The sequence below is a fragment of the Pteropus medius genome, unplaced genomic scaffold (genome assembly GCF_902729225.1).
Source record: "Pteropus medius unplaced genomic scaffold, Ma_sr-lr_union100, whole genome shotgun sequence".
In the NCBI taxonomy this organism is placed as follows: domain Eukaryota; kingdom Metazoa; phylum Chordata; class Mammalia; order Chiroptera; family Pteropodidae; genus Pteropus; species Pteropus medius.
In genome coordinates this window covers 229,123-252,984 of record NW_024345916.1, presented here as the reverse complement: position 1 = coordinate 252,984, position 23,862 = coordinate 229,123, and the positions used below count along the sequence as shown (strand labels likewise).

Below are 23,862 nucleotides of genomic sequence, written 5' to 3'. Positions count from 1 at the left end.
CGACAAGCACTCAATGAAGATCTGTTCAGCTGAACAGAGTCAAATATAACTAGGTTCAAATTCTGGGTTCTGCATTTAGCAGACGTCTGATGTTGGGCAAGTAAGTTACTAATAAGGCTCTTTGAACTTTTCCCCCCTTAAAATGGGAGTCCCATCACCCACCTCAATAGGATTAGGTTGGTGTCATTAAGTGTCCTGCAATGCAGTAAACACAATATTAACACATAATAAAGTATCGTTGTCCCACAAGCCTGTTTCAATCCTCGAAAAATATTCCCTTCCACCTGTTGCCTGAGAAACCTTCATTCCCTATCCCTTAAAAGTAATCTCCAAATTGACTAATAACTTGGTATTCTCTCCCTCTCCCATACTGAAAGTCTATAATGCTGACAAAATATTCAAATAGCCCTTTCTACATCTCCAGCTGTTTTTCTTTCCTAAATAACCCATGGTTTGATCACATTTTTATTTACAAATGAATTATTTTCAAGTATTTGCTTTTAATCTCTCTTCCTGTCTATATTTTCTTAAGTCATTTAAAAATTCTACTGGTAAAGGCAAATTCTCTCCAAACAGCAGAGACAGAATTTCATCTGGCTTTCACAGTTTGGTATTAGTATTCTAATTCTACTGTTTCATGCACTTTTCATCATTTGGCTTCCAAAGTAGACTTGAAAACAGCAAGAGAATGAACTACTCAGTAAACTTAATTGAAATATTGATACTACTTCCTATTATAAATTGGAATTCTCTTTTAAATCAAAAAACTTTCAATAAAATATTTGAAAAAAAGAACAGTCTGAAGCTGAAACAATCATCCTTCATTTTTCTAAAATACTTCAAAAGTTTCTTCCATCTTCATCAAATTTTACATTATACTTTATCTTCTAAATGAAATCTCCAAATTTTTATTACAAACTCCTCTCACATCAGTAAAAAATCTGAACACATACCTCTATTCTATGTATATTTATTTATAAATTATATATGCTTCACTATTAAATTATGTAATTATGAAATCCACAAAAATAGAAATTTTAGAAGAAATGAAAACGAAATAAGCATTATTTTAAAATAGTTACTTATTTAACAAACAAAAGCCTTTGAGCCATGACTTTTTAAAATATTAACAATTTTAGTGGGTACAATGACTTGACTATGCTTCATTATATGTTTCATTATTTCTAAGATCTTGGTTAATTCTTAGAGGCAAAATAATCTGAAGGCCTTGGTTCTTAAACTGTGACATTGTTTTTAGTGGCTGTCACAGCTGGGGACTAGTAAAGTGTCACATTTCTTATTTTTAGATAACTTATAGAAGTTCTAGGCTCTTTTCTCCTTATCTCAGTGGATCATCCTGTGTGCTCTAACTTTAAAGAATCCTGCTTTAAATTATAAGTTATCCTTTATCTGATCTATATCAAGTCCTCCCTACCCTACTGATATGTTCTTGCTATTTTTCGTTATCTTTACCTTCTCTTGTATCCATATAAAATTCCAGTTTTCTACTTAAGTTAATCGCCCTCTAAAGTAAATTAAAAATACATGGCTCCAAATTTACATATTCCCCTTGGTCTATTTCAAGCACTTTCAGGATTCCCAGAAACAATTAAATCATCTAAAGAATTTGGTATCTAAGACCTGTGTCAGACTGTTTTAAGAAATTAAATATCATTCCTATATTCTCCGATACTCAAAATTATTCATTCTGTAATTTCACTGGACAGAACCTTAGACTATATCTATATATGAACTCTCCAAAAAGTACACTTCGAGTTGGTCACCATAACAAATATATAAAAGCTCAACTAATTGGAATACTGAAAAAGTATGGTCAAATTTTATTTTTCAGTTACTGAAGGTTAAGTTACAAACTATAAAATCTCCTTGGATACAATTTTAATTTTTAATGTTGATTTCTAAAATATTCAAAAATATCAATGGAAGCTGTACAAGCTGAAAACATTGGAGAAGCCCAATAACTGAGATATTTATATTTGACTACAGTTTTAACACACTTTTTAAGTAAACAGATTCCAAATAAAAGCCAACTAAAAAATACAGTAATCAGCATTTAAAGGCAGATATACACATTTGACTACAAGTGAAGCAAAGTTCTCGGCTTTGTAACCATTTAGAGAAAAAAAATATTTGACTTGAAAAAAAAGTACCTCTAAAAGACAGAAGTCTTGAAACAGAAAACTTTAAATATTATCATTATATAGCCATATTATAAATTAATTTTTGCCTCAAACAGTAAATCCACAAATAAAATTACAAATAAGGATTTATGTTGCACGGACTTAATGTTATGACATTTAAAATACAAAATAAACTTTTTGAAGTGAATATATCCTCAAGATTTTACATCTTCATAATAAAACAAAACATGAAGCTTGGCCCAGTTCAAAATGCTTGCATCTCTTTTAATAGCAAGCTTTCTCTTAGATCTGCAGTTGGGCTCAATGCATTCAAGCTTCAAGACAAGCTTTGTAATTTTAGCCTTTTTGTAGAAAATCAGCTTAGTCCGCCCACCATAACCACTCTGCTTCCTGCCATACAAAAAATGCCACTTTCCCTGCGCATACAAAAAATCCTTGCTCTTCTTGTATTGTGTCACTTTGTGGGGTTGGTGTTTGCCACACTTCTTATAGAAAGTTCGGCAGGTTTTAGGAACATTCACCATGTTTGTGAGAGTGCTACTGGCAAGGAAAACCAGAAGAAATATTTTTTAAGATATATTTAATCCACTGAATAACATTACCTAGGTTTTCAACTAGACATACTAATTACATTAATATATTACATTAAGAAATTACATTAATACATTAAGAAAGACTGTAAAAATTACAAACTCTAAACATTCAAAAGTGAGTGATTTAAAGATTGAAAAGAAGTGAGCACAGGAACTAATTTAGCAATATTTCTACAAATAAAAAGGCAAAGTATATAGTAAAAGATACAAACAAGATTCATACTTGAAATGTTAAAACAGTCAGTGAACAAATGTTTTAATTCTGTAATTTTACTAGATATTTTACTTTTTCTCTAAGCAGAACTTGACAAAAACAGATCAATTTTAAAACTGCAAGAAAACTTCACCATAAAATTGGTCTTGGTCTCATTACTCTGAATCCAAGAAACATTAGATAACAAAATAAAAGTTTTTCATTTTTATATACCAGTTTCCAAACAATTAATCAAATACCTTCCTTCATTTGCTCACAATGATTTTAGTATTTTTATAAGATGCAATGACTTAAATGTTAAAACTTCATCACACAGCCTAGCAAATACAAGGCACTTATTTGCTGATTGAATAATCATTCTATCTGTATAGTACTTCTATATTTACCAAGTATTTTCATGTATCTTAGCAGATGTCACCTACAAAACTCTACTGATTAGGCATTTTACAAATGAGAAAACCAAGTTTCTGACATTATGAAATTCAACCAATGTTTTGACTCTAAACCTCATTTTTTTACTACTACAATACACTATTATTTGGTTTAAAAAAAAAAAAAGCTTAGTAATTAATGTTTATTAGTAAATAATGGTTCCAGACCCTTCATTTTGTAAATATGGAAGCTGATAGCCAGAATGCTTAAGTGATGTGCCCATAGCTGGCTAGCAACCAAAACTGGATGGGGGCTAGATAGAGTCTCTCTTAAAATTACTGTCAGTTTTATATTTTTAGAATCCAAATGAATAATTGTTGTGAATAGTTATTAAAAATGGTGTACCTCTTCTACCAAGAGAGAAAGATAAGGCTAAAAAGACTGTCGGTCACTGGAGAGTTTTGATGAAAGGAACAAATCAAAAATCTCAGAGTCAGAAATTACCTAATACAAACACACACCGAATACTTAAATTCTGTTTACAACATTCTTGGTAAGTCACACAGCCTTTCTTTAGTGACCATACCATTAGTGATCAAAACAAAAACTCTAGAAGCATGAGAAGATGGCTGGAGTCTGATAAACGGTTTTTACTACCACAAAATAAAGTAGAAAGCTCTTAATTCAAATAAGAATCAAAATCATAAAAGCCTTAGGTCTTCAAAGGTAATACTCTCCAATCTCTTTAGGTTCAAAGCCTGAGATCACACTTCTCCCTAATCTATTCCACCTTGGACTATGGAAAATGTTGAGGAAAGGCCCAAGACAAACTAAAGTGAAAGAATCTAAGCAGTACTCTAAAATTATGAATTAGAAATAAATGAGATTAAGTCATCAAAATAGGAAACTTATCTTCATTTCACTATTCTACCTGTAGCACTGTAGCATTGCTCTTATTTCTATGGATTTATTATAGATTGCTAGCTGAGTCTAACTTCTTCCATCTCTTTGCCTTAATTATCCATCCCCCATCTCGTTTTCCAACCAATTCGTTTTTACCACAGTTTCTGTGCAATGCATCTCCCATTTCATTATCTCATATTTAAATTAAAGAAAGCTCTCATTTTTCCTTCCTTTAAATGTTTTTTTTTTTTTTAATTTATAAAGTGTTTAGAGTTACTTTACCTTATTCATTTGGGAACACAAAGAAAACATTTTAAATTAAAGCTGACAACAACACCAACTTAAGTCCACACTAATCAGTATAAATCAAATGAATTATATGCTGCTCCAAGGGTCTACTGTATAATAATGTTAATAAATACTATATTTACTCAATCTTCTTACTTTTATCTTTTATGACATCTTCAATGTAGTTCAATTTTAAAAACTACTTTATGTATCATAAAATGTTATAATTTTTTTAGAAGTCACTATTTAATATTCAATTCTTGTTTTTCTAATTACTTTGACACAGACTTGCATCCAAATGAAGTCCCAATAAAGTACTTCTGGTAAATCACAAGGGTCACAATTGTTTTAAAAGACTTTCTTCTCTAAAAAGCAGAATAATGACTTTGCTGTCCTAGTTTGGGCTTACTCTTTGACTCTGATTTTCTGCCAAAGTTTCTCTAGCACTTCTGAATACCAAAGTACTGCCAAAAACATTTTTAAGATCTTACACAAATGACTTTTCTCATTCTTTGATTCATATAGGGCTGTAGAAACTTTTCTTTTTGTTTAAGTCTCATGGAGCTAAGAAATAAATTTAAATTTCAGGGTCAACAACATCTACCCCCAAAGTAAGTTGAGGAATATTTTAAGTTTTAAAAAATCAACTTAATTTTTTGGATTTGTTTCCTCATGGTTCTGTTTTTAAAAGATAGATGCAAATTTGAATATGTAAACTCGCCTGACATTTTTTTGTTTTTAATTAAAAATTTTAAGTAAATTTTAAATTAAGTTCTTAGTGACTTCAAAAATCTATCCGGATGATCCTTCCAATACCCTACAGTTTTTACTTCTCCTCCTATGACTTTCTCCTCTGCTCTACCTCAGCAACTTGCTCCAATGGTCATTTCCATTGTCATTAGCAATAACTGAACACCCCCCACTTCCTCCCAATAAATTTCAAGAATCTCATTTTCAGGTAGCTAGCCCTGCCTGTCAACTCACTCTAGTACCCTAAGGCCAAAATTTTTTTTGACCCCATAGAGACCTCGATCCACTGATCCTGACACATTATTATTACTATCTCTCACTCCTCTCCTGTCTTCATTTCCACCTTTACACAGCTTGAATAATGAGGCATCTTTATAATCACTTCTTGCAAATGGCCTCACTCCCCTTGCCCTCTCTTGCTTTGCCAAATTTCAACCCTAGTTTTATATTCAACTCTTCACCCCACACCCCTTTCCATCCTGTTGAAGAAAGATGAAAAGAAAAATAAATAATTAATTAAAATGCATGGAGGTAGGGTGGGTGGGAGGAAGGAAAGACAGAAGAGAAGATGGATGGACAAACTACACTGACTGCTCACACTTTGAAGCTTATGCCTATTAACCTAATAGGCTTTAATGCCTAACCTATTTGCTATCTATCCCATTATCCTAGCCAACTATCTCATACCTTCTTTCAACTTAAACTTAAACCACCTCCTATCCATCTCACTCTCAGCCAGTACTCTTAACTTTCCTCCTTCAGTAAAGAAGCAATCAGAATTTCTCACTCTCCAACTCTAGTTTTACCACAAACACCTACATGCTTTTATTCTGCTTTCCTGCCTATCGCTTTGGGTAAACTGTCCACAACCCTAGTGCTTCTGCTCACTTGAAGAACTAGTGCTGTTTCAAGTTTAGCTGTTAAAATGTTTAAGACCCTAAGCCTGTATATGCTTGACATATTCCAGGAAGAAGCAAACTCACAGCTGAATGAACAGAGAGAAGAGTAGCAGAAGTTGAAATGGAGGTGTGGATCGCCTGTGCTTTATCTTCCACTGTAGGGGCTTAGCTTGAACCATGAGTGAGATCCCTGTTGCAGACCATAAAAACACTGTCCCACAAGCCCTCCCCCTTGCTTCCTTCTAACAGGGTTAGAAACAGAACATCAAAGCTGTCAATGCTGCTCCATGAACAGGAATATGGGATGGAATGACTGAAAATATCAAGCAGAAACTGGCTAGGTGAGGTATAGAGCAGGGGTCGGGTCCCCAACACCTGGAACTGGGGTTGGAACCAGGCCAATCAGCAGGAGTTAAATGGCAGGCCAGCAAGTGAAGCTTCATCTGTATTTGCAGCCACTCCCCAGTGCCATAGCATCACTGCCTCAGCTCCACCTCAGATCCACTTCAGATCATCAGGGATTAGATTCTTATAGAAGCACGGTCCCTAGTGCCAAGAAGGCTGGAGACCGCTGGTGTAGATCACCGTAATAGTGACTGTCAGGAGGGAAAGTCAGCCTGAGTATCAGTAGGAATACAAAATAAAGATGGAGATATAATGGACATAAGGGATTATCATAATAATGTCATTTTGGCTACTGCATGCTGGAGCAGTGATCAGATTAAGAAACTTCGTGGTATCCATTAAAAAGTCAGAGAGAGAGGGTGTTTAACATGAAGAGGGTATAGAACTGCATAGTCAGCATTCTGACTGGAAATTTGTTTCTGGTTCCGCTGACCCTATCTGGCAGAAAGGGCTCTCTCTGGCATTAAACTGATGGAAAACATAAAACTTATCTATGTTTTACATCATTACAACCTGAAAGTATTTCCCAAGCAGGGACAGACAAGCTCCACACTACCACAGAAAGCTTTTACTACAGTGGCCGTGGCACATAGTACTCATTAAGGTAGTTTCTACAGACCTGTGCCCTTGTACAGAACCTTAGGTCCTCAATGAAAAATTTATAGCAATGTTCTCTGAAGATCATCAAGCTAGATCTGGAAGGACTGTAGTGCCCTCTAAATACATAATGGTAGGGAAACAGGCTCCCCTGTGCTGAAACAGGTCAGTGGCTGATTGGGATGTGATCTATGCACTCAAAATTGAGGTGCTGTGAGAGGGAATCCATTCCCAAGCACCAAAGATAGTGCTACTGTCAGAGATAAAAAAAGAAAGAAAGAAAGAAAGAAATTCCTCCTGAACCATATACTCTATTTCTTACAGGAAATTCAGCTCCATTATAACCTTACAGAAAAATCATTAAAAATGTAGTCCATAGTTGACTGAAACATCATTATGTGGCACATGACTACTTTGAATGTCTCATATATAAGTGGAATCATACAGTATTTTATTTGTCTTGTTACTGGGTTATTTCACTTAGCATAATGTTTGCAAGGTTCTTCCATATTGTAGCATATGTCAGTTTCCTTCCTTTTTAAAGCTAAATAATATTCTGTTGTATGTGCATACCATTTTGCTTATCCAATTCATCTGTCAATAGACACTTGGGTTGCTTCTACCTTCTGTCTATTATGAAAAATGCTATGAACGTAGATGTACAAATATCTCTTTAATCCTCTTCTCACTTAGAAAAAAAAAGTGCAGCTTGCTGGCAGCATCCATTTAGTATCACACATAGGAATGCTATGTTTTCTACGATTTGACACTTTCAGAGATAGCACTACTGAAATGCTATCAATAGAATGATGTCATTTGTTTCCAAAGACTATCAATATACTAGACCGATGCAAAAATAATAAAAGCGAGATATTTCATGGCAAACTTTGAGAGTAAAGTTAGGACTGTAATCTGTGAGTTATCTTGGGGCAAATGCTGCAGCCACAAGTGCCGCCAGCGAGTATTCTCATGGCAAACACAAAAAGGGTTAAAACCCTGCTTTAAATTCTTTTGGGTATACAACCAGAAGTGGAATTGCTGAATCATACGGTAATTCTGTGGTTAATTTTTGAGGAACTGCCATACTGGTTTTACAGTGGCTGTACCATTTTACATTCCCACCAACAGTGCACAAGCGTTCCAATTTCTCCACATTCTTGCCAACACTTGTTATTTTCTGATTTTTCTGATACAGCCATCGTAATAGGTATGAACTGGTGTCTCACTGTAGTTTTGATTTGCATTTCTGTAATGATTAGTGATCTTGAACATCTTTTCATGTGCTTACTAGCCATCTGTAGATCTTCTTTAAATAAATGTCTCCGCAAGTCCTTTGCCCACTTCTTAATAGGGTTCTTTGTTGTTGTTGAGTTGTAGGAATTATTTATATATTCTGAATGCTAATTCCTATTCAGATATGTCATTTGCAAACATATTCTCCTAGTCTGTGGGTTGCTTTTTCACTATATCATATTGTTCTTTAATGCATGAAAGTTTTAAATTTCGATGAAGTCCGATTTATCTTTGTTTTGTGGTCCGTACTTTTGGCGTCATATACAAGAAATCACTACCAAATCTAATGTCATGAAACTTTCCTCTATGTTTTCTTCTAAGAATTTTATAATTTTAGCTTTCACATTTAGATCTTTCATTCATTATTCATTTTGAGTTAATTTTTTACATGTTGAAGGTAAAGGTTCATCTTCATTCTTTTACGTGTGACCCTCCAGCTTTCCCAGAACCATTAGTTGAAAAGATCCCATTAAATGGTCTTGGTGCCTTTGCTGAAAGTCACTTGATCATATATGTGAAGATTTATTCTGGACTTTCTATTGTTTACCATACTATAGCTGTGTAACAAGTTTGAAATCAGGAAGAGTAACCTCCTCAAGCATGTTCTTCTTTTTGAAGATTATGCTGGCTATTTGGTTGGCTATTCCCCTGAGGACCCATATCAATTTTGGAATTGATTTTTCTATTCTGCAAAAAATTTCACTGTGATTTTGAATTACACTGAATCTGTAGGTCACTTTGAGTAGTAGTAAAACCTTAAAAATATTAAGTCTTCCAATCCATGAACATGGATGTCTTTGTCTCAATTCTTCAGCAGCATTTTGTAGTTTTTGATGGATAAGTCTTTCATCTCCTTGATCATTTATTCCCAAATTTTTTATTCTTTTTGATGCTATTATAAATAGAATTGTTTTCTTAATTTCCTCAGATTGTTCATTGTTAGTGTATAAAAATCCAATTGATTTCTGCATGTTGATTTTGTACCCTACAATTTCAATGAATGTATTAGTTGTAAAAGTTTTTTGTGGAACCTTTAGTATTCCTTATCTATAAGATCACATCACCTGCAACCAGAGATAATTTTACTTCTTCCACATGAGGAAAGAGTGAAGAAATAAAATGGAGTCACTATGGTCAAGCCGCTAAATTTTTAAAATTAAGTAGGATGAGCTATGAGGAAACAATTCTTGCTTTTACCTAAGAACTTAAACTTTTTAATTTTTTAATTGTGCCTGGAGATATCTAGATATATTAATCCTACAGATAACCCTCTCATAATCCTCTGAAGAACTCAGAAAAGTATGTTTATGTGGCCAGACTACCTGGCACCGATTATCCAGACTGTGTGACATCTAGCTGATGACCATTTTGAACTAATCCAAGGGTTTAGAATGCAGGATTGATTTCTTCTCAAGAATGTGACTTTTATTATAAAAACTCTCATCTTTCCTTTCTTCTTTGGAACACGCTAGGTATTAGGTATTGCCTAGTTGCCATCTTGATTTATAAATTCAATGACCCTTAAATAAATCTCTGTCATTTATTTCTATCCAAAGCTTCCTGACTCTTCTGTGCTCAGTAGACACTTTCAGGTTTGGGTATCTTTTTCCGCATAATTGCTCTGGCTAGAACTCCCAACACAATGTTGAATTAGAAGTGGCAAAAGCAGGCATCCTATTGCTCTTAGAGGGAAAGTTTTCGATCTTTCACCACTAAATCTGTTAGCTATGGGTAAGCAGATAAATCTTAAACTGGGTCCTGAAAGATAGGTAGATTATGGACACCTAGAAGAAATGCATTTCAAGAGGAAAGAACTACATAATCAAAAGCAGGATGAGAGAAAAGAAAGTAATTTTTTAACACTTCTGTTAAAATCAGCTGAGATCAAAAAGGACAAATTCTCTCTATCCTTGTCAATCAATCAAATCATATGATACACAAGATACAGAAATCCCTGTGTGTTGCCAATCTACAAATTCTACTGAGCAAGATGTATATTACTAACTAGTAATAAAACCCTGTGAAATGCAACAGCATAAATTCCTCTTGCATTTGGAAAATGTCTTTCTGAGTTCAATATAGAGACTATCTTTTTTTAAAAGTGGCCATCTTTTTAGAAAGAAAAACATCAGGCTAATTTCTGAATTTCACTACGTAGTTCTTTGGTTAGTCACACTTGAAGGTTTTTCTTAAGCTACAAATTTCTAAAGAACAGATCATGTATAAAGCTTGATATAAAATACTTTCAGAAAGGCAACAAATTTTTAAAACTCTTATTCTGTATGCTTCTAAAGTAATTAAATTCACTAAAGTTCTTTTTTATGAATATTCAAATGTAAAAGTTTATGCAGTGCTTTTAAAAATTATATAATTTTCTTTTTATTGCAAAATGTATCAAACCTGTAAGAGTATATGCAATGAATATGTACAGTTTCTACTAACAAAACCATATATTTTCTGTATTTATTTCATTTAATACTAAAATACTAATTTTAATATAAGTATTACTTATTTTGGCATTTACTTCATTTAATATTAAAATATCAGTTTTAGTACCAGTACTTTAAAGTATTCAGAATTCAGTAGCTCCTTTTAAAAAACCAGTGAAACTAAAGCATTTAAAATACAGATTATAAATACATTTTATAAATATAAAATTAAATATATTACAAAATGGCAAATATAAATATAAATTTAAAAAATATGAATGTGAAACATACATGGTTATTTTAACATAAACTAACATGTAACAACGCATTCTAAAATGAACTATACTGTACATACACACTGGTGACCATTTAATGACAAAACCTCAAAATAAAATTTCATCTGACCTTTTTTAAAGTAATCTTCCACTGCAAGAGCCAATAGATCATTTTTACTATGCATATTCTCACGCAAAGTTTTCCAGTATGTGCTGATACACTCTCTGAAGAGAGCAGTGAGGACACAGCTACAAGCTAACACTACATATTTTCCTCTGGCGATTTAGCCTTCAAGTAATCTCATGTCTTGCAAACTTCTGAGAAAATCTTTTAACAATCTTTTGTTTTCTTAACAGGAACTTTTTTACTGATAGAGAGCTATAGCTATTACTTCAAACTAACATTTTTGGTTTGGTCTTTATCTCCTTTAATTTCATCATGTAGAGAGACAGAGGTTCCAACACGGTGACCTATATCATTTTCCGTACTTTCAGGCTCATATTCTACTTATTCAGAAAGTCTGTGAATTAAATTACAATTATTCCTGCTACAGAGCTATAGTTTCTTCCTCTTGAAATGTATGGGGTTATAGAACAGTGACCTTTGTTTAAAATTCTAATCTGGGCACATCTCAAAATGCAAATGATTCAGATTTTTGAAATTCCAAAATAACTACATTACACCCATAAAAATAGTGGCAACATCAATACATTAAAATAGCACTTGGTATATCAGACCAAACATCAATACTGCAACTATGCACAAATAGTATGTTAATGTTTTCTGTGTTCACTTAAAAGATCTATTCAGCTTTCAGTAAACTAAAAGCTTTAAGTATAGGATCTATTTATAATTCTTTGCATCGCACACCTACCTCACTATCATTGACTAGCTCTTGATCTCTGGGCCTCAGGCTCCACAGTTCTAGAACTAGATTCTAAAGTGAGAACATTAAGTGAAATTTAAATAAAGCATTCAACACAGTGCTTTAGCATTGGTGGCTATTATTATTCATTCATTTAATTCAACAAGTGAATGAATGTTGAGCTTGACACTTGAGATACAATGTGTATTAATCAAATAATCACAATTTCTCCTTAATTTCATTGGCTAGTACTCCCAGAATAATAATTAAGTACAGTAATGATAGTTAACAATTTTTAGTGGTCAGATTCATATATGTGAAACTGAATTAACATTCAGGTTTCATGTCTTCAAGGGAGCTCAATATACAAATGTTGTAGTTACAAAAAAAAATTAAAGGATGATTGTTCTCTGCAGGAGTCCTTTAAAATATTATGCATTCTTAGCACAATTAAAATGATTTTATTGATCTAAAATAAATTTACATACTATCAGACAAATCTAGAACTTGAACCCAGGGTCATTTAGTGGTTACTTAAGGGTAAAGCCAGGACTACAGTTAACTACCCTAAATCTAATTTTCTTTATATTATACTCTTTTGCCCTGGTTTGGATCCCCTGGTCATTCTGCTCTCATCATTGTCCTTGCTACCTACTATTCTACCACTGTTCCTCTGTCCTCACAGCAACAACACAATACATATTTGTGGAGTTGACATTTTATTCTTTGTCCTGAGACCAGAGAACATGATTAGCAAAAAGGAGAGTGAAGAACAGAGCCAATTTTTATGTATATGCATTCATATTTTAACATGAAAATTATCTAAAACAGTGCAAAGCATCCCTTTACGTAGTCTGATTTATTGGCTTTTTTCTGCTGAGCTCATTTTTCCAAATACTCTAGTCTCTTTCCTTTTCCCCTGTTTTAGACTCAATCTACTCCATAAGTACAAGTTTAAGTATGAAATCTAATCATAGGCCTTAATGGCTAGAAGAGACTTCAAAGATCAGCCTATTTACAGATGAGGAAACTGAAGCCTAGAGATTAAACTATTTGCCCAAGGTAACAGAGCTGAGTAACAGAGCTGAAGCAAGGATCCAGATGTCTTAATTGGTTTTTCCTGTTTTGCGCCTTCAAATCAGTTCACTTAGTTAAGTAAATGCTCTCAGACTGTATTATTAAAGAGAGCAAATGGGGTTCCTGGCTGTAATCTAATCTGAAGAGATACTTAGTTGTTGGTATATTCATGAGAATAATTCCCAAGAGTGACCTCATACTACTTTTAGCATTTATTTATGTTTTAAATACTGAGATAATTTAACTATATCTGTAGATGCTCTGTCACATTTTGGAAGAAGCAGAAGTGGTACAGATAAATTTCATGGTTTATTTTCAGAGTGGTACTGGAAAGTCTTAATATTTAGAATTAAAAACTATAATGTTAGTATTAAAGTAAATTTTTATATGGCAGATAGAGAAGTATTGCACATCGATCAGAAGAGTCTCTAAGATTCAAATCAGGAATATTCAGAAAATATGCACGATATGTGCTCGGGATTCAGATTATCTATTTTGCAGATGTGCTAAGAATGGTACATCTCACCTCAATAGGTGAAATGTACTAAGAAAAGTAGTATGCCAGGATCTGTAGTGTTGGCCGGAACTAGGAAGCAGTCTTAAAGCCACAGTTTTCCAGGGGGAAACTGTGGCTATACAAATATCGGATTTAACAGAGGCGAGATAACCAATAAGAAACTAAGGCTAAAACTTAAGTTTTTACCAGGGATCACCATAGTATATAAGGTATTATTACTTAGAGTTACTATCATAGCACAAGTCTGGAGAATGTGATGTATTTTAAGCCCTGTGATTTTTAAAGTTCTATAAGAATAAGCTAAGAAACTGCTTAGCACGGTGTTTGTGCATAGTAAATGCTCAGTGAATGTGTGAATAACGTCAATTTTTACTTTAAAACATTTTTTAAAACTATTCTTCCAGTCTTGGAACAGGTTTTGAGGTTCTAAGAAATGTACACAACTGAACACAGGATAGGGTTAAGAGGTTTAAAATATCACACTCGTGATTTCAACAAAGGAACCTTTTCCTTGTTGAAATACTCAAAACAACGTAGATAATATACAGCTCTTTCTCAGTTATCAAGTTATAGAAGAGAACAGTATTGTGTATGATTTAAGTCCCTAAATTTGACTCTAGAACACAGGTGACATTGTTTTCATAGATTTACTTTCCAAATGTTTTCCTTCAGCTGGTATCGATATTAATGTGCATTTTTTCGTTTTATATCTGTTCATTTTGAGAGAACTGGCTGGCAGATGAAGAGTAATCAAAGACTGAACATTTGCCACTAGCAGTGTCTACAGGAGACAGAACAGCAGTCTAGAGTCAGATCTTGAAACCGAACTATATGGGTTTGAATCCCAATCCCACCTCCCACTGGCTCTTAGGCCTTGCCCAAACTTCTTAATCTGTGTCCCACTTTCCTCATCTATAAAGTAGGAAATAATACTACTACCTCGTAGGGTTTTTATTAAAAGTAAATGAATATGTATAAAGCATACGTGGTAAGTGTTTAATATATTACTTTTATTAATTTGGAACAACTAAGTACTGACTGTAGTTTTACAGAACCTTTTAGTTTTTTTAACTGAATATTTTTCTAATTCTCATGAAGACATCACATATACAATGATATAACAAGTTATAGCAAACATTCAATATATCAAAAATCTTGATCTTATTTTAAACAAACTCTGAAAGTTTTTTTTCAAAGGTGGCATGTGCCCTAACTTTTAAATCAATTTAAACATGCTACCAGATGAGATTAATAGTGGGAAAAGCAAGCTGCCACAGCCCTAAAACATCTGCACATGTTCTTATTGGATATGCCAAAAATGCAAAGCCTCGACTGCTCTTCCTTTACCTGAGAACCTAATGACTTTTTAACTTTTCAAAGGAGCTTTGTGTTGCCAGCATGATACAAATTTTTAAGGAGGAATGACTGTCCTTCCTTGAGATTACAGATGCAGATTATAGATTAGATCTTTCAGTGATTTTAATTTTTGTGGCTATACAAATATCAGATTTTTTAAATTTAATGTTCCTGTAAAAATAGAAGTTTCTCTTTGCAGACTAGTATTTGAATATAGTCAAATTTTTTAATTAAAAGCAAATTGAGTTCTATTTTCTTACTTTTGTTCTTGCTAATAATGTCAAGGAAGAATACAGAAGCTATAAAAATTAAATACAGACTACACAGAAACTGTATCTCCTAATATCAATTATGAGTTAATACTGGATGCTGAACAATCTTTGGCTTACTTGAACATAGAAAAATGCATTCCAGATAGTTAAGAAATACTGTTGCTCAGTCATTATATATGTACTTCCATGCAATTTTCTTTGAAAAAATTCAGATTTTTAAAAATTACTAAAACTAAATAGATGAGTTAATTGCTTTAAGGAACTCACTAGCAGATTTCCTTGAGAATAAGCTGTCTTCATTTTAACTCAGTAAAAATCTATCAAAGGCCTGCTGCTATATCTTAGAGGTATTCAGATCACTTAAAACGCTTTTAAGTTTACAAAAATTAAGCTTGTACCCAACTTTCATGAAGATTTAAAGAAAAATCTGTTTAAATACATGTAGATATATGGCAGACTTGAAAACAGATATACAATCCTCACTAGTTAAAAAACAATTGGTCTACAAGATAGTTCTCCACCAGGGTTGATTCTGACCCCTCCCCACCCAAGAAACATTTGGCAATGTCTGGAGACATTTTTGGATGTCACAACAGTTAGGGAGGGAGTGGGGACTACTGCTGATATTTAGTGGATAGAGGCCAGGGATGCTGCTAAACCTTTTACAATGCACAGGTCAGCTCTCCCTCTGCCTCAACAAAGAACTAGCCCAAATGTCAGAAGAGCTAAGGCTTAAGAAACCCTGGTCTATGCTTCCTCTAGAAGACACACTGGTAATCCCAAAACTGGAAGCCCAGAAATTATTTGAAAATCACTTAGACAGGAATGCTCTGAAGAACTGATTGGGGTGGGGGGAGGGGTGGGGAGCACTTAGGTGAAAGAAGCAGAGTGTCCTCTAAGAGCCCTCACAGGTTTAAAAGACACATAGTCAAGATGAAGCCAAAAGCGTTTTAAGTTAAACTATAAGGGATGGAAAACTGAGAGTGATGACATTCTGGGTAACATGCTAAAGGGATGGCAGAAGCCAAAACTTCAAATTGAAAATAAGCATTGAATGTTGAGAACCATTACTGAGAGAGACTCTTGACCTCCATGATGAACATTATTTTTGGTACAAGGAAACAAAATATGAGAATTTAACAATTTCAAAATTGTAATATGTCCAGATAATGTTTAATGTTTCTGCCTCAGGATAAAAGCTATGGGGGAAGAGGGGTGTTAAAAACAAGACAACAGGCCCAAAATGGAGTCACCTACGCTAAACCCCAGGTCACCAAACTGAGACTTTCGGCTCTCCCAGAAATGAAATCTTAAACCAGTCAATCAGAAATTGCCTGATCAGCACTAGTTAAATAATCTGCCTGAAAGATGCCAGCCGTCCCCTAAAAGACAGTAGCCTTGCAATAACCAATCCGCTTTTTTGCTTAGTATAACTTATTCGTTCCTACTCCCTTCTGCCTATAAACATCGCATTTTGTCTTGGAGCTCCTTTCTCTCTGCTACACTGGATGCTGCCCAATTCAAGATTCATTGAATGAAGCCAATAAAGTCTTTAAAATTTATTTAATTTCTTTTTTTAACAAGAAAAAGAATTCTCTGGCTTCCTAGGCATTCTTTAATGTACTGAATAAAAGTAATCTTAATACAGTTTGTATTCTGTAGGAAGTCTGATTAGTTACTGCTTAGGAAGAGCCAAACTAGTTACTTCTTTTCATGAGTCTTAGAAATAAAAATAAGCAATGAGAAATTAGTCTCCATTTCTGATACATCAAGAGTGAGAAGGTCAGTGTTGAGTAGTCTCATTTAGTCTATAATAATCATTCCCTTAGAAGCATCCTCAAATCGTTTGCCCTTCTCTTGGTTTGCTGTTCATCTAATAAATCCCAACCCTGGTTATATCCAGTTGTCTATACCTCCTTCCTTTATATGCCCATAATTTAGTCAGCTGAAGGTGCTGGAGAAAAACAGCCATTCATACTGCTTGATCTCACTTTTAAATTTTGACCACAAATCTCATGAGGCCTTTCAGAGTTGCACCTCAATCCTATTACATTTTTCTAGTCTGTTCACTCTTCTACTCTTCATGACTATTTGCCACTTCCTCTTTCTTATGAAACCTCCAATACCATCTTTCCTCATTCTCAGTTGTTCATTTAGGTTCTAATTCACTGGGAAAACTGAAGCAATCTATAGATAATTACATCTTTACTTTACTAAACCATCAACCTGTACTCTGATTTCTCTGTTCCACTGGTCCGTGTTCCTAAGATCAATTTCTTCATATGTGCACTGATCCTATGCTGTCTCTTAAGTATATTGCTTCTAAAATTGTACCCTCTCTTGCACTGTTGTTTTCCCTTTCCTCTAGATCTTTTTTATTCATAAACATACATACTGTACTATCATCAATGTTAAAAGACAAAACCAAAGAAGTCCCTTACTCCATGCCCCCATCTAGCCCTTTTCTCTGCTTCCTTTCTTAGCAAATTCCTCCAGAGTTCTGTCTGTGTACTAGCTGTTTCTACTTCTCATACTTCCCATTTACTCTTTTTCTCACCTCCAAATGCTCTAGGGTCTATTTTCTACAAAGACATTCTCCTACATAACTACCACCAAATCGAGAAATTAACATGATACAACACTACCATCTAATTCTCAGACCTCATTCAAGTTTGGTCAATTGATCCAAAAATAACCTTTACAAGACCAGGTGTATAATATGTTACAATTATTGTCAAGTTTCTTTAGTCTCCTTCAATCTACAACAGTTCCTCAGTCTTTCCTTGTCTTTCATGACTTTGACACGTTTGAAGGCTTCAAGCCAGTTGTTTTATAGAATGACCATCAATTTGAGTTTGTCTAATCTTTCCCCGATTCAGATTCATGATCAATTTGAGTTTGTCTTATCCTTTCCTCATGACTCAGATGCATGATTTCTAGCATCTCTGGCAGGAAATGACACATTGTCCTCATTACATCCAATCAGGTGGCACATGACTTCAATTAGTCCCATTACTGATGATGCTAACTGATCACTTAAGATAACTGTAAAGTTATTCTTTTTCCCTTTGTAATGATTATGAAATATTTCTTTCCTCATCAAACTTTCCACTTATTCATTTACTTATTTCTATCAGTATGGACTCATGGGTTCCTATTTTATTCCATGGATTATCATTCATAACTATCATTACTTATTTTTATGTTCAAATTATCTCACATTTGGCTAGTGGGAGCCCCTTTACACTGGTGTTTTTGACATGTTCTCATCATTCTGTGAGCACTTCCTTACTTTATGGCACAAGATATTTCAAGCTCACCTTGTATTTCATTGCCACAGCCCTAAAATTAGTGATTTTTGAGGAACTCTGGTTCCTTTTAGCGGAGAAAGAGATTCAGAACCCTAGATTTGGATACTAGGTATGATCGCTGCTATTGGTGTATCGCTACTACTGGCCCTCTTAAAGAACAGAGTATATGTGTATACACACACACACATACACACACACACGCACACACACATGACATACAGATAGACAGACTTATTCATTTACCTTTATTTTATATCTGTATATATTGAAAACCAGAAGAGTTCACACCAATGTATCTAATTTTAATCTAACACCACCAAAATCCTTTTGATATTTCTAATTCCTTTTTCCAAAGTAAAAACCTGGCTTCCTTTAGCTTTAATATATTTATTTATTCATCCAAACAATCCTCAAAATGCAACCAATCTCCCATTGCTACTCCCCACCTAGGTACCTTCCTGGCTGCACTCAGCTTTCACATCACTTAGACTGCTGTCACTGCCCCCCTCCCTGATACTCTTGCATTGGGCTGATGACACTGCTCAACCATCCGCATGGATTTCCCTTCACTCCACCTGGAACCTTACTGCCCTCCAGCATGCCTGCCTCATCAATTCACTTGAGCATCAATACACTGCAATGAGTTATAGCTGCCACTCTTCTTGCCCTTCCACATAGCCATCTTCCTATTCCTACTCATGCTCTGACACCCCATACACTGAGCATGCCATCCCGTCATGTGGAGACTGTCCTCACCCCACTTAGGCTTTGACTTAACATTACAGGTCACCCTCCCGCACACAAGCCCTCCTTAAGACTCAGGTTCTGATACTCTGCTCCAGACCATCACAGATTCCAACCCTGTGATGAAACCAACCTTGCTTAGCCTCATCTAAATTGTTTAAAAAGGGAGAAAGAAAAGATCCTGCCATTTACTTTAGATTGTTTTATAACCCCCAACTTCCATTTCTTAACTGGAAGGATTCTTAATTCATATAGTTTGCTTATTTTAGAACCAAAGTGAATTTGTTTGTGTTCTAGACTTTTTTTAAAAATTAAGTTTCTCACAATTAAATAATTAGGCAGTCTGTGTCTATCAATGGTAGTTAGAATTATAAGAAGGATTAGAACTGATTAAAGAAACAAAAGGTAGAATATTAAAAATAGATGTTAATGCCTTATTACATCTTTTGGCTTTCTAGAATAAAAATGTTTTAACCACAAATGCATCAATGTAGGATATAGTTACAGTAAGACATCTGAAATAGAAATATGGATTTTTCTAATTAAACCCAAGTATTTCTCTGTCCATCTGCCTTTATTGCTCAGAAAGGCTATGATTCTCAGTTTTGCAGTGCATGATCACTTCCTTTAAATTCACTTATATTTAAAAAGCATTTCTCTTTTGCTTTACTCCCATATCTGAGAAGCTTTGTACTGTAATTTATTTTTGTTAAAGAGTATTTAAAGGTCTAAAAATTGGAAGAGCTTTATAGCATCAAGTGCAGCAAGAAGTCTGTAGAATGAACATATACAACCTATTATTTTTTATGTTAATATCTTTTTCTATCATGTATTTAAGATAAAAATCATGGTTGGTCGAAACATAAATAAATCTAAATGAGTTTATATATACCTCAGCTTTCTCCAACAGATAATTCATCAGTTGGCTTACAAATACTGTACAATGAGACAGCATATTACCATACCCATACATCTGTTTCAGACTCATTTTCATTTATTCACCCAAGACAGACTCATCCTATATAACAGAAACCAAACTACTTCTCTGTATCTCCCCCGTCACCACTCCAAGCTATAATAACCTTTCTTGGACCACTGTAGTAGCTTCTTAACTGGTCTGTTCCTTTCTAGTCATCCTCTAATCCATTTTTCATTGTAGCTACAGTGAATTTTTCAAAATGCAAAAGTGATGTCAGGAAATACAGTACAATTATTAAGAACATTCATTCTGGAGCCAGACTTCCTGTATTCAAATCCAGACTGCCATTTATTAGCTGTGTCACCTTGGAAAAGCCACTTAACCTCTCAACCTCAGTTTCATCATCTGTAAAATGGATGTGCCAATAGGTGTCTGTTGAGTGGTTTTAAAAATTAAATAATCTAACGAAGTGCTCTGTGATTGGCAGTCTGCCTCATCAACCTCAATCAACACATCTTTATCATCTTTTTTCTGTATGTGTATCGTTCCACTCATACTGGTGAGTTTTTTGCTCTATTTTGTCTTTCTCATTTGAGAAAGAGCCACACACACTAACATTTGAGGGCCTTTGCACATGATATATCCTCTATTTGAACTCACCCTTCTGCCCTCTCACACACACCTTTTGCCTATTACTGCCTGCCTAATCAATATTCAGATTTCTGTTAACATCCTTTCCACAGGGAGAGCCTCCCTGAACCTAGTGGTGGGCTTGGTTTTTATGTTGATATCATCTTAAAGAATTTTGTTCCTTTCCTTCATAGCACTTATTTGTGGTTTTTTGCTCTCCTTTATACTATGCTTGTTTTTGCTTAGTGCTTAGCTTAACACTCATTTACTGAATTAAATGAATGAATAATAACTGTCAGTTGTGCCAGGCACTGTGCTAAATGCTTGATATGTCATCTCATTTAATGTCATCTCATTTAATCTCATCTGATAGTAGGTGTAATTACTCCTATTTTACAAATGTGAAAAGTAAGGCTCAAGGTTTAGGAGCTAGTAAATGACACTGGGCTAGGTGGGAAATACAAAGCATTTAAAAGTAAATCCTGCATTAAGAATTTATAGTTTGCTAAGATCTGAATAAATGCTTTAAGTGAACATAGAGTAAGTTACATACTATTTGTGCATTAGCATTGCAATGCTGGTGGTTGGTCTAATATGTCATGTGATGTTTTAATGCACTAATAGACTAATAAAATTAAACAAGAAAGAATTTAGACGTATAAACATTGCAAAAAGAAGGCAGAATATCAGTACTTGCAGATCTGATACCCACAGTACCTGAAAAACTCAAGAAAATGACTGAAAAAGCTACTAAAAAAAATTAGAATTCATTAGGCTAGCAAGGTGCAGAATTAATATGGAGAAAGCAGTTACTTTAATATTTACAACTACCAATTGGAATTTCTGCATTAGCAAGGTAACTTGGGGTGGAAGGGAATAGCCAGTGTCTACCTACTACTTTAGAATAAGGTTCAAAAACTTTAAGAATGGCCTACAAGGCTCTGTATAGCTTCATTGCACACCACCACCATGACCCCATAACCTCTAAGCCCAAGGCATACTGGTGTCTAAGAAATTATTGATGGAATCACTTGGGTAAGATTTTTTTTTTTTTTTTAAACATATCCCCTAACCTCACTCCAGACCTAGTAAATCAGAATCTCTGGAGCAGGGGACCAAAAATCTATTTTGCTTTGCTGTGCTTTAAAAGAACTAGGGTGTATGAAGAACCTTCCACAAAGAAGCCTTCTCAGATTCTTGACTAGGTACATCTATTATACGTTTCTACAGCACACTGTACTTAGCACTCATAACATAATAATTTGCTCAATATCTATCTTCGCAGCAGGATGGTATTCTTCAGAGCAGAGACTACACCCATTTTTCTTACTGTTTCTCCCTCCAGAATCATTCTCCACCTTGTATCTATACTTCTCTGTAGACTTCACCTTTATAAATTATATCTTTATTAAACTCTCCTCAGTTAACCTGAGTGTGCTATTTCCTACCAGAACTCTGATTAATCCAATGTCTATTCAAAGACATGCTAAGCTGAAGATAAGACCTTCTTATCAGTGTAGCAACTTCTACAAGGCAATACTAGACATAGTCCCGCCTACAAAGCAAGTCATCCATAAATGTTTGTTGGATATGAATGACCTCCAATGAAGAGTTTAGAAATTGTTGAGTGAATTAGATCCATTAGAGCAGCGGTCCCCAATCTTTTTGGCACTAGGGATGGTGCTCCTATGAGAATCTAATGCCTGAGGTAGAGCTAAGGCGGTGATGCTAGTGCTTGGGAGTGGCTGCAAATAAAGTTTCCCTTGCCTGCCTCTCACCATCTGCTGTGTGGCCCAGTTCCTAACAGGCCACAGACTAGTACTGGTCCATAGCCCAGAGGATCCCTGCATTAGAGGCACTTAAAAAAAAAAAAAAAAAAGTTTGGCACAAAAAAAACCTTGGTTCAAGTTTAGCTCTGCGCGGCAAAAGTTAACCTGTCTTATTAGTTTCGTCTTCTATAAAATGAAACTATCACCACTTATTTTACTGAGTTGCCATGAAAATAAAATAACATCTACCAGAGTGCCTGGCACACAGATACATTACAAATTCCAAATTCCTCCCTTTCCCAAATTCTATTCTTTCAAAGACACTGGCCAGAATTATATAAAATGGCTCAAAATTACTTGCTAATTAACGCTTTTCTTTAAAATGACTCATTACACAGCAAGATAAAATAAATTTTTAAAGAGATTAGAAAAATGAAAAAAGAAATGGAAATAAAATGATAACAAGAACGAATATGCAAACAAAATGCAGACAAAAAATCCTAAACATCTGCTAATAGTGAACCAGAAATCTGACTAAGTTCTCTAGCAGCAAGTTCAAAATGGGAAATACAAAGTCACAGCAAACAGTTTCTACACAATAAAAAAACTTAAGAAAAATTTCTCCCATGAGCCACACAAAGATTACACTATAATGCAGTGGACGATATTCTAAACAAAGTCCTTACAGTAAACTGACCAATTGTTAGAACCTTCAAAAAATAACCTCTCTGCACACATACTAATGGCTGGCTTCTCAACAAAAGCAATTCAATGAAGTAGTATAACATTCATGGTAAAGAATGAAGGCTCTGAATACAGAAAGACCTGAATTTATATCCTAGTTCTACCACTTTCCACGAAGTAGTTTTGGACAAGACTCTTAACAACCTCTCTGAGCCTTCAAAAATAAGATACACTGCCTCAAATACAGTAAGTATTCAATAATCATTAGATTACTCCTAGTGGTATTACTAAAAGCAATTCAATGGGAGTGGAAAGAATATGATGCACTCCAAGTACAAAGAGTTTCTAATGTCCTGACTTAACATAAGTATAGATTTTAGAGCATAGAAAGCAGTAGTACTCAAACCTTGGTATTATCAAAATCATCTGGGGGCATTTTTCAAAAATACAAATTCCTGAGCCTCATTCCCAGAGATTCTGATTCAGGAGGTTAGAGTAGGGCTTGGGAGTTTGTCTTGTTACTGTCTTTCAATTTCT

General features: G+C 34.5%; 1 protein-coding gene across 3 annotated transcripts in view; it reads right to left on the bottom strand.

Moving 5' to 3' along the window:
- FNBP1L (formin binding protein 1 like) overlaps positions 1–23,862 on the bottom strand; it is an 89,848-nt gene that overhangs the window by 52,114 nt on the left and 13,872 nt on the right. The window lies entirely within an intron of this gene.